Source organism: Mus caroli, chromosome X (assembly GCF_900094665.2).
Source record: "Mus caroli chromosome X, CAROLI_EIJ_v1.1, whole genome shotgun sequence".
NCBI lineage: Eukaryota > Metazoa > Chordata > Mammalia > Rodentia > Muridae > Mus > Mus caroli.
The window spans coordinates 142,304,690-142,317,410 of NC_034589.1; positions in this window are offsets into that span (position 1 = coordinate 142,304,690).

Here is a 12,721-nt window from a genome sequence, read left to right on the forward strand (position 1 = left end):
TCATATCATCTGCAAAGAGTGATATTTTGACTTCATCTTTTCCAATTTGTATCCCTTTGATCTCCTTTTGTTGTCGAATTGCTCTGGCTAGGACTTCTTATACATGCTGCCTTGATGCTTTTGAAAGATAGACAAGAAAGCGAAACTGAATACTTAGCAGGGCATGATAGTGCATGCATAATGCATATAATACCAGCATTCAGGAGGCTGAGGCAGTGGGTTGTTCCAAATTCTGGGCTATTCTGGACTACACAGGAAGCTCTGGGCCAGCCTGGACTAGAGAACGAGTCCTCATTTTAAAGTAAATATTACTGAATGTGTGCCTTGAGCACTGACACTGTGTAAAAATACCTTAGCACAAGGAGATGTAATTATTCAAATCCATTTTCCTTTTTGATCATATGACATTTTTAAACTTTAGCTTCTCATAGTCATTGTTCTGTAATATAGCAAGCAAAAAAAAAAAAAAAAGGATTGGCAATGCATTCCATTTTAACATGCACTAAAGTTCCCTGCTTGTGCTCACGGAGAACCAGAACTGTCAGTGGTGAGTCACATGGGATATCTGAGTCCTCTTTCACTGAAATAAAAAATCTGATTAAAATGACCTTCAAATCCCTCTCAGATCAAGGGAAACCAGAGCTTAAATGTCAGGGTTAGAGGTGGTAAAATAATGATTAAAATAAAATATATCATTACGAGATAGGGAAAAAAATCACAAAGGGCAGTAGTCAAGGATTTGTTTGCAAAGGATTATTGTGTGTTTCCTAACACTCAGCACAATGCCAGAGGATGGCGAGTCAATCATGAAATAGGGACTCTGCTGCTGTGTATTTCAAGACACTTGCAAAAGAGTCATGGCCATGCAAATCGCATACAGTAGAAACAAGTTTTAATTTAAGTACAGGGAGCTGAAGGGTCATGGAGGGCTTCATGGAGGTGACTGGAGCTGCTACAAGCTATCAGGACCCCACTTGGGTTTCCTAAGCAAAGAAAATTGAAGGTGATTTCCAGCAAGATCATAGAACCTTGTGCCTGAGTTCTGGGAAAGTTCCCGGACACTATTAAAAGGAAAATAGAATAGAATATATATATATATATATATATATATATATATATATATATATATATAACAATTTGACCTCTCTGATCAGCAAATCTTAAATGACGGAGCAAATGAAAAGTGATATTACTAAAATGGTACCTTCCTTAACTCTGTCAGTCCCTACCCCTGCCAGCTTCTATCCACTCCCACAGGCAACCTCAGGCTTGAGGATCTTTGGACACTGCTCTCTGAAGCTCAATGTAATAACTCAAAATAAATGTCAGGAAGGAGACATTCCACCTGGGACCGAGGCTGACCTTCAGGACTACAGTTGGGCTAGAAGTAAAGGGCTGCAAGGAAATGATCCAGGGCTTTTTTTTCCTGCTGCTTTATGAGCTCAGTATGGCAGAGCAGGACTCCAAACAACCCTACACATCTAGTCCTAAAACACATTTAACCTGGTACTGTCAGAAATGCACAAAAGCCAGTTCTTTCTATCACAATATGGCTTGCTGTGTTTCCTACTGAACTGCTGCCTTAAGATCATTATCTTGTTGTAACAAAATACCCAAGACTTGGTTCTTTATAAACATCAGACATTTGTGTTAGACTTCTACAGGGAAGGAAGAGGAAGATCAATGGACCAGTCGCTTTTGGTGTGCAAAGGTGTTTAAGAGGCATAGCTTAGGGAAAGTATTGGAAAAAGCAGAATTGTTAAGCAAGCAGGCTTTTTTTTTTTTTCTCAAGGGAAGAAAATGACTGACACCTGTTCACCAGGAAGGCTGTAATGGATGTTGTTCAACAACCTGGTGATCTTTTGATATTCTGTGGAGCCAACCTTCTCCTGAATCTCCCCAAATCCTGAACACAGTTTAGGTCTAATTCTGAGCTTTGTCTCTCACTGAATAAAACCCATTCTTATGCAAGAGATCCCATATACTTTGAACTATCAACTAATAGAAGCCATCTCTATGCTTATTACAAATGCTTCCTCCCCAGACCCAGATTCCTAAGCACTGCTTCTCAGTCAGTGGAACTCATTCTTATGGTGAAGATCACAGGCACTTTACTATAGAGATGTACTTTGCAAGTGAGTTTCCAATGTAGTCATCACTGAATCTTTGTTGTGGCAACTGCCACATGGGGACTTTTTCCAGTTTTACTGTGTTTAAATGTGTAAGAGAAATAAACCACTTGGCCAGACTCTAGAAGTTTTTGACCCAGTGCCTCCTAAAGTAGTGCCAACCTGAGTTTAATTCTTTACCTCATGTGAATTATTTCCCTGACAACCCTAATGCTTGCAGGGACTACAACATGGAGCGAAGCCCTAGTTGGCTTCCAAGCCACTTGTAGTCAAGTACCTTGAATTGTTGCTTTCTCCAGAAAGAAGAAACACTTATGACCCTGTTTGACACAAATAAAAGGGAAAAGGCCACTTCTAAAAACCCTTTTGTAAGCCCTCAAAAAAGGCCCAACCCTTGGATGAGTTTATAACTCAGTGAGTGGTATGGCACTTGCCCAGCACTGTAGGAAGTATCAGGTTCAATCTCCAGTACTTTGGGAAAACAAAAAAGAAAGAAGAAAACAGTTCAATTGAATCACAAAAGGCCCCACCTCTTAATACAATCACATTGTTCATCAAGTTTCAGCGTGTGAACTAGAGAAAGCATATTGAGACCACAGCACCCCTTCTTGTGGAAACTTGCCACTTCTTCCTCTGTTGCTGAAGGGCTCCATGGCTATCTCTACTTTTACTCTGCTCTTGACTATCACCCTTCATGAGTTCCTTATGCCCATCTCCTCCCAGCCAGGCTGCTTTCTTGAGAGGGACCCTCCTTGAATACCTAGTTGACTCACTGGAAATCATCTCTTTGAGAAACAAGACATTCAGCCTTTAAAATGCTTCTACGGCAACCTTCTCTGTCTTCCATGCCATTCTAGAAATTTCCAGCCATGCAAGTCAAAACATCACTGGGCAAAGTCAGAAGTCTCAGCACCCTCAGTTCTAAGGGTCCTGCACCCAGATTTCATGAACTTTCACTCCTAGCTCTCTTCTGTTCTTGGAGCTATGACTGCATAATGTGTTTCTGCCTTTTCACAAGCATCCAGGGATGACTGCATGGATGTACAGTGTGTTCCATTTAGTTTCTTTAATCTAGATCAGGCCCCCTCACACACCTTTGAGGGAAGGACAAGCTAAAGTCCCCTAAATAAACACAATTTTTTTCTATAATTTCAATGTTTTACGCACCCCTACCCATCACTTAATAAGGCTCATTGGTTCAAACCTTGGTCCTTACAGGGGTGTTTCTGGGCTGAGGTCAAACCTTTAGAAGTAAAGGGGAGGGTATAGGGGGCTTTGGGGATAGCATTTAAAATGTAAATGAAGAAAATATCTAATAAAAAAAGAAATCTGTACATGGGGAAGAAAAAGACAACTTATCACTAAGTAATGTGCCAATGTTTTTTCCTCTGTTTTGTATCAAACTGTAAAGATATATGACAATTCCATGTAAATAGGTGCATCTAAATGATTTTTGTTAGATAGTGAAAGGACTTGTTTGGTCAGGACAGAAACTGGCTTTCTATTGTACCACTGCACCGCTTCTCTGCCTTTTAGCTAAGATCAAGTGTATTGTACCACTGCATCATCTACATGTGATGAAATGGTTTTGCAAAGAACTTTTGACTAAATTCATAAAACCATAAAAAAAAAAAAAAAAAAAAGAAGAAACAAAAAGAAAAGAAAGAAGTAAAAGCCTTGGGGGTCACTGAGGCTGGGCCCTTGTACTCTCTCTTCCTTTCTCTTATTTGTTTGCTAGCTGTAAGGTATGCAGTTTTCTGATCTACTGTACATTCCTTGCCATGGCCATCCAGCATGCTCACCACAGGCTCACAGTTTGAATGCTTGTTCCCTAGCTGGTGACACTATTTGGGAAGCTATGGAATGTTCAGGAGTCAGAGCCCAGAAGAAGAAATTAAATTACTAGAGTCGGTACTTTGAAAAATTCTACCTTGTTCCTAGTTCCTGCTTTACTATACCTCTTGGTCAGCCATGATGTGAACAACCTCTACCACCCCTTCCTGCTGTCACAAATTGAATTGCCATACCTTCTCTACAACAATGGACTGAAAACATGAAATCTTCCCTTTAAAAACATGTATGTGACATGAAAGCAGAAGAGTAGCTTTCTTGTGGGGACAAATTGGACCAGCAGGAAGGAGGAGATCAGACAAACAGGGGAAGGGAATAAAGATAAGATCAAGAAAAAAAAAGTGCTTTAATACAATCTAATACTTTGTATCTTGTCTTAATCAGTATTCTAATGTTGTGAAGAGACACCATGAGCACAGCAACTGGTTTTTGTTCCTTTTTTTCATTTGTTTGTTTGTTTGTTTGTTTGTTTTCAAGACACAAGGCTTTTCTGTGTAATAGCTGTCCTAGAAATTGCTTTGCAGACCAGGCTGACCCTGAACTCACAGATATCCACCTGCCTTGGCCTCCCAAGGTTTGGAATTAAGGGCATGTGCTACCATGCCCACTGACCATATCAACTCTTGTAAAGGAAAGCATTTATTTGTGGCTTGCCAACAGTTTAAGTGGTCCACTGTCATCATGGCAGGAAGCATGGCAACATGCAGGAAGATGTGGTACTGGTGAAGTAGCCAGGAGTTCTACATCTGAATAATCAGACATCAGAAAGGGGGAGAGAGAGAGAGAGAGAGAGAGAGAGAGAGAGAGAGAGAGAGAGACTAGGCCTAGATTGGACTTTTGAAACTTCAAAGCCCATCCTCAGTGGCGTACTTCCTCCAACTAGGCCACACCTAGGCCAACAAGCCCACACCTCTTAATCCTTTCAAATAGAGTCACTGCTTTGGTGACCAAGTATTCAAATTATGGAAATCATTCTCAAACGATCACATGTGCTAATTTTTAAAAAGTAGTTAAAGTAGACAAGACAGGAAAAGAGAAAATTTTGATCAATATCAAAAGGAAAAATTAGAAAAAAAATGATTCTACAAATAACCAACTAAAGATACTCATATGTAATAAGAAAATATCAAAACAATTTGAGGCTTTCATGGTAACATTTTCATGGGCACCCATATCAAAACCAGTTGTTTTTTACTTCTATTGGGTATATCTGTTTTCAGGCACGCACGCTCCCTTTCCTTTATTTCTACCTTTCCTGGTGCTAGGCCATGATCCTGGAGATCAACACTCTGTTCATAGTATTTGTTCATATTTCCAATGATGTTCTCAGAACCAATCAAGTTGCATGTTTCTTGTATAAGTAACTAAGAAGTGGATGGATGGACACTAAGAAAAATCTTTTGCGAAAACTATGGCTATCTTGGTCAAATAAACTAAAAAATTTTGTCAACTCCTTAAAACAGAGAGTCACCATAAATTATATGAAAACCCTACAGTAAACTCCTAAGAATTTATGGTAAATGTTTGCTCAACTTAGTATTAATATAGATGCACTTCTCTTTCCACAGCATGGCTTATTTCTCCAGAGCTAATCCATTTGTATCTCCATAGAGGTCTGGCTTTAATAGCTACATTATAAATTCATGTATGAATGGCATTATCAATACTAGGCTATTGAAATTAAAGCAGCTGTACTCCAAGTATAGGACAAAACAGATAAGTAACAGGCCTTGCATATTTTGCTTCTATTGGGTATATCTGTTTTCAGGCACACTCCCTTTCCTTTATTTCTACCTTTCCTGGTGCTAGGCCATGATCCTGGAGATCATCATCATCCCACCATCTAAGGAGAGCCAAATTGTTATTAGAAGAAAAGATCATTTCTAAAAGCAAATAAAGGTTTACAATTGGCAGATTACTGATCTTTCTCCTCAAATAGTGGTTTTTGACCTAGTGATTAAAAAAAAAGAGTAGCAACTAAATTCTGTCCTACAACATGTACTAGAATATTTATTGACTTTCTGAAACTGCAGAAGTCAAGAAACACCAAAACTTTCTCCATTGAGCCATCCTTTGACCTTTGGGTGTGATATTAGAGGTGAAACAAAGACTCCTCATAGCTTCCTCATTTCTTCCATAGATGATAGATTAAATCCTCACCCTTCCTTTCACCCTGTCCAGCATTAACTCTGTCGAGAAATCCTTCCGGGATGCTGCTGTCTTATTGAGTCAATCTTCTCTGCTTTGGACATGCATGACTGCAACATCAAGAGCTCAGAGCCTAAAATAGAGACGAGGGTGTAAGTGAATAACTACTTTCATTTAAAACACTTTAATTAAGCAAATATTTGACAAGAGCCAGGTGTGAATGTAGGAATGCGATCACTGCTTGGTCCTGAGCATAATGGCCTTCCTTGGAACTCTTTGAAAGCAATGGAAGTCAGGCATGTCAGGCACGTCACCTCAGCTTCTCAGAGGCAGTGACAAGATGATAGTCCAAGAATAGCCTGGCCTGAATTCAAGGACAGTGGGGATGACTAAGGGAGACCTTAAAAAAAAAAAAAAAAATATATATATATATATATATATATATATAGAGAGAGAGAGAGAGAGAGAGAGAGAGAGAAGACTAGTAATATAGCTCAGTGGTACAGTATCTGAGTAGCATGTGTGAGACCTTGGATTCAAACCCTGGTACCACAAAAATATTTTTTTAAAAAGATAAGCTAAAGGAAATCCAGGTGCAATCCTAAGACTTAAAATACAACAATGAGCAATTCTAATTATTTCCTTAACCAATCAAAACTTTATACCTAGATTTCCTACAGTTTTCTTTATTGACTTTATGTAAAATACATTATACATATAATATATGTAACATATATGACACATGTATGACATATATGCAATATATCTATAGTTAGTGTGTAACAAACCACTTCAAAATGTAATGGCTTGAATCAGGAGCAATTTATTTTTTTCCCTTATGATTTTGTGAGTTGGCTCAGCTGGATGATTCTTCAGGTTCATTTAACCCTGTCTGCAGTCACCTACATAGCTGTGTTCAGTTAGATGAACACAAACATTTGAGAAAACTTCTTGGCTCTGGTGTCTAAGTACTTCACCATGTGGGTTTTCCACATGGATGGCTTGGGCTCTCTCCTAGCATGCTTGTCTCAACAGAATCATATTTTTTTTTTCCTGAAATAGAACCTGGCTACAAAAATCACCATTTTTTTCAAGCTACATAGAAATCTACATATAAGCAAATTAACTATTTATCATATCCCCCCAAAAATGACTTCTACAAATGGCAAAGGTATCCAATCAGATTGCATAGTGAGTCCATGTTATGTGACATTATATCTCACAAGTATATTTTCTTATAAGTCTTCAAGATTAAAATTAAATATGTCCTGAAATATTAATTTCTCACAAAGTAGCCTCTTTCACTAGAAAATATCTTGATGTTTCATTAGTTTTGTGAAGTGGGCACATGAGATATGCATTGAAATAGAAATTTTGTTCTCATGAGATCTGTATCATAATTCATAGGTCATGTTGGCCTCTGGTAAAGACTAGGGTCATTCATTCTAATAACCAATCCCATCAAGTCTTAAGAAAATTGAAACAGTGGTAAAAGTAGAAGGAATTAATCTAACTTTTACACTCAGGCTTAAAACTCCACAATCATGTCTTCAAACTTCTTTATGAACCTTAACCTTTTTTTCTGGCTTTCATTTCTCTGTATATGATTTGTTGCATGTACAACCATCTACTAAAAAGATTCTCCAGGCTTATGGTTTAACAATCTCTCTGGAATATTCACATTTCATCTTCATTTCTTATTATTCATCAGCACAAGCTACATTAAGCATTCTTTGGTAGGTTTTTTTTTGTTGTTTTTGTTTGTTTGTTTGTTTGTTTGTTTGTTTGCACATCTTTACACATCAGTGACATTGAATTCAATCCTGAAGCAATAGCTATGGTAATTCTTAACATGTTGATCCCAAACATCATTTCCAAGAGTTAACGTATTCAGCTCACAGTAGCAGAGGTTTTAGTCCATAGGTGACTGGTTCCTTTGCTTCTAGAACATTATGACAGAAAGTACAGTGGCCAAGCAGCATGGCTAAGGCAAATCTCTCCTCAGGTAGCAGATAAGAGAACATACTCATGCTCCAGAATTCCTAAATTCTATCCAGAGTCTAAGAGAGACAACACCAAAGGAGCCATTATTCACATTAATAACTAAACCTAGAATATGCAAAATGTATTTTCTGTCATGTACTGATTGATCACAGAAAGTTGTAAGGGACTGGGGAGGGAACAGTCTCCACCTATGGTGAGTAGAGCAGCATGCATAGAGATGCAAGAGAGGAACTGAAGACTGATCATTTTGGGATACTACCAATCCCGTTTCCTAACGTGAACTAAATTTCCATTTAGCTAAGGTGGTCAGATTATATTAGTACTAACAATTTAAATGCCATGGGACATGTTATATATCCAGTACATACAACTGTGTTGCTATGTGATGAATAAGGACTCATAAGGAACCACCTGTTTAAGGAGCTACTGAGAGTTGATAGCTCAAGGAAGAGGGAGGGAGTCATTTTTCTTCAGGAGTATGGCCTCTGATACATTGTTCATATCCCACTGACAGTTCTTGCACCCTTGTGAACACAGAAATCTTCATATAGTTTTAAAATCTTATAAAATTGGACTTATATAACTTAAATTTTTTCATAAAATCTTCTACTTCCACCCCACTGAATACACTTCTCAACATTATTCACTACTACTAATTCATAGGAATATTTTTATTGAATATTTTATTTATTTATATTTCAAATGTTATCCCCCTTTTCAGGATTCCCCTCTGGAAACCCCTATCACCTCCTTCCTCCACATGCTTCTATGAGGGTTCTTCCCCCACCTACTCATTCCAGCTTCCTGGCCCTGGAATTCCCCTATACTGGAGCATTGAGCCTTCCCAGGACCAAGGACCTGGTCCTCCCATTGATGTCCAACAAGGCCATCCTCTGCTACATTTGCAGTTGGAGTTATAGGTACCTCCCTTGTGTCCTTTTTTTTTGTTGGTGGTTTGGTGCCTGGGAGCCTTGAGAGGTCTGTTTGGTTGATATTGTTGTTCTTCTTATGGGTTGTAAACCCCTTCATCTCCTTCAGTCCTTTCTCTAAATCCTTCATTGGGGCATCCCGTGCTTACTCCAATGGTTGGCTGCAAGCATCCACCTCTGTATTTGTCAGGCTCTGGCAAAACCTCTCAGGAGACAGATTTATCAGGCTCCTGTCAGCAAGAGCTTCTTGGCATCATCAACAGTGTCTGGGTTTGATGTCTGTATATGGGATGGATCTCCAGGTGGGACAGTCTCTATATGGCCTTTCCTACAGTCTCTGTTGCACAATTTGTCTCTATATTTGCTCCTGTTAGTATTTTGTCTCCTCTTCGATGAAGGACTAAAGCATCCACACTTTGGTCTTCCTTCTTCTTAAGATTCATATGATCTGTGAATTATATGTTGGGTATTCGGAGGTTTTTGGCTAATATTCACTTATCAGTGAGTGCATACCATGTGTGTTCTTTTGTAATTGGGTTAATTCACCAAGAATGATATTTTCTAGTTCCATCAATTTTCCTAAGAATTTCATGAATTAATTGTTCTTAATAGCTGAGTAGTACTCCTTTGTGTAAATGTACCACATTTTCTGTATCCATTCCTCTGTTGAAGGACATCTGGATTCTTTCCAACTTTTGGCTATTGTAGATAAGACTGCTATGAACATAGTGGAGCATGTGAACTTGTAATGTGTTAAAGCATTTTTTTCAGTATATGCCCAGAAGTGGTAAAGATGGGTCCTCAGGTGATACTATGTCCAATTTTCTAAGGAACAGCCACACTGATTTCCAGAGGGATTGTACAAGCTAGCAGTCCCACCAGCAGTGGAGGAGTGTTCCTAGTTCTCCACATCCTCCCCAGCATCTGTTGTCACCTGAGGTTTTGATCTTAGCCATACTGAATGCTGTGAGGTAGAATCTCAGAGTTGTTTTGATTTCCATTTCCCTGATGACTAAGAAAGTCGAGCATTTCTTTAGGTGCTTCTCAGACTTTCAAGTTTCCTCAGTTGAGAATTCTTTGTTATTTCTGTATCCCACTTTTAATAGGGTTATTTGGATCTCTGGCGTCTCACTTCTTGAGTTCTTTCTATATATTAGGTATTAGCCCTCTATTGGATGTAAGGTTGGTAAAGATCTTTTCCCAATCTGTTGGTTGCCTTTTTGTCCTATTGACAGTGTCCTTTGCCTCACAGAAGCTTTGCAATTTTATGGGGTCACATTTATTGACTGATCATCTTAGAGAATAAGCCATTGGTGTTCTGTTCAGGAAAATTTCCCCTGGGCCCATGTGTTCAAGTCTGTTGCACACTTTTTATTAAATTAGTTCAGTGTATATGGTTTTACGTGGAGGTCCTTGATCCATTTAGATTTGAGCTTTGTACAAGGAGATAAGAATGGATCAATTTGCATTCTTCTACATATTGACTGCCAGTTGAACCAGCACCATTTGTTGAAAATGCTGCCTTTTTTCCACTGGATAGTTTTAGCTCCCTTGTCAAAGATCAAGTGACCATAGGTGTGTGGGTTCATTTCTGGGTCTTCAATTTTGTTCCATTGATCTACCTGCCTGTTTCTATACCAATATCATGCAGTTTTTATTGCTATTGCTCTGTAATAGAGCTTGAAGTCAGGGATGGTGATTCCTCCCCACAGAAGATCTTTTATTGTTGAGAATAGTTTTCACTATCCTGGGATTTTTGTTATTCGAAATAATTTTTTTCTAGCCTTTTACTCTGAGGTAGTATTTGTCTTTGTCAGTGAGGTACATTTCTTGTATGCATCAAAATTCTGGGTCCTGTTTATGTATATAGTCTGTTAGTCTATGTCTTTTTATTGGGGAATTGAATCCATTGACTTCAAATGATATTAAGGAAAAGTGATTGTTGCTTCCTGTTATTTTTGCTGTTAGAGATGAAATTATAGTTTTTGGCTATCTTCTTTTGGGTTTATTGAAAGAAGATTACTTTCTTGCTTTTTCTAGTGTGTAGTGTCCCTCCTTGTGTTAGAATTTTCCATCTATTATCCTTTGTAGGGCTGAATATGTGGAAAGATATTGTGTAGATTTGTTTTGTCATGGTATATTTTGCTTTCTCTATCTATGGTAATTGAGAATTTTGTTGGATATAGTAACCTGGGCTGACATTTTTGTTCCCTAAGGGTGTGTATAACATCTGCCCAGGATCATCTGGCTTTTAGACTCTCTGGTGAAAGTCTGATATAATTCTGATCGGTCTGCCTTTATATGTCACTTGACCTTTTTCCCTTACTGCTTTTAATATTCTTTCTTTGTTTTGTGCATTTGATGTTTTAATTATTATGTGACAGGAGGGATTTCTTTTCTGGTCCAGTCTATTTGGAGTTCTGTAGGCTTCTTGTATGTTTATGGGCATCTCTTTCTTTAGGTTAGGGAAGTTTTCTTCTATAATTTTGTAGAAGATATTTACTGGCCCTTAATTTGTGTATCTTCTCTGTCTTCTATACCTATTATCCTTAGGTTTGATGTTTTCATTGTATTCTGGATTTCCTGGATGTTTTGGGTTAGGAGCTTTTTGCATTTTGCATTTTCTTTCACTGCTATGTCAATGTCTCCTATGGTATCTTCAGCACCTGAGATTCTCTCTTTTATCTCTTGTATTCTGTAGGTGATGCTTGCATCTATGTCTCCCAATCTCTTTCTTAGGTTTTCTATCTCCATTGGTGTATCTCTTTGTGATTTTTTAATTGATTATCTTTCCATTTTTAGATCCTGGATGGTTTTGTTCAATTCCTTCACCTGTTTGGTTGTGTTTTCCTGTAATTCTTTAAGGGAATTTTTTGTTTCCTCTTTAAGGGCTTCTACCTGTTTACCTGTGTTCTCCTGTATTTCTTTAAGGGAGTTATTTATGTCCTTCTTAATGTCCTCTATCACCATCATGAGATGTGATTTTAAATCTGAATCTCTTCTTTTTCCAGTGTGTTGGGGTATCCAGGACTTGCTGTGGTGGGAGAACAGGGTTATGATGATGCCAAGTAGCCTTGGTTTCTGTTACTTAGGTTCTTTTGCTTGCCGCTCACCATCTGGTTACCTCTGGTGTTAGTTGCTCTTGCTGTCTCTAATCAGATTGTCACTCCAGTGGGCCTGTGAGCCTGTGATCTTAGGTGTGTTGGCACTCTTAGGGGTACCAGCTCTCTCCTGGGCAGGAGTTGGGTGCAGAGGGCTGTGGGACTGCCTTAGCTCCGGGAAGCAGATGAAGACAAGAAAGATCCTTTCCCTTGCTGCTTAGCTATTCCTGTGCCCTGTGCGTTCCTCCTGGGTCCCTCTTTGGACTGTTTTGGGAGCAAAAGTAATGATCTCATCTCTGGGCTTAGGAGTGAGAGCACTCCTGAGACACAAGTTCTTTCCTGGGCTGGAAGGGCTGTGGGACTCATAAGCATATTTTAAACATTTCTAAAGATATGATATTCCATAATTCTGCATGATAAACTTCCTCATTTATGGAATCATGAATAGTCTAGAAGTGTAGATGTTTTAGGCAGAATACTTGGGAGTGTATTTGCTTATCTGTTTTTTTTTAATTTTTAATATTTTTATTACATATTTTCCTCAATTACATTTCCAATG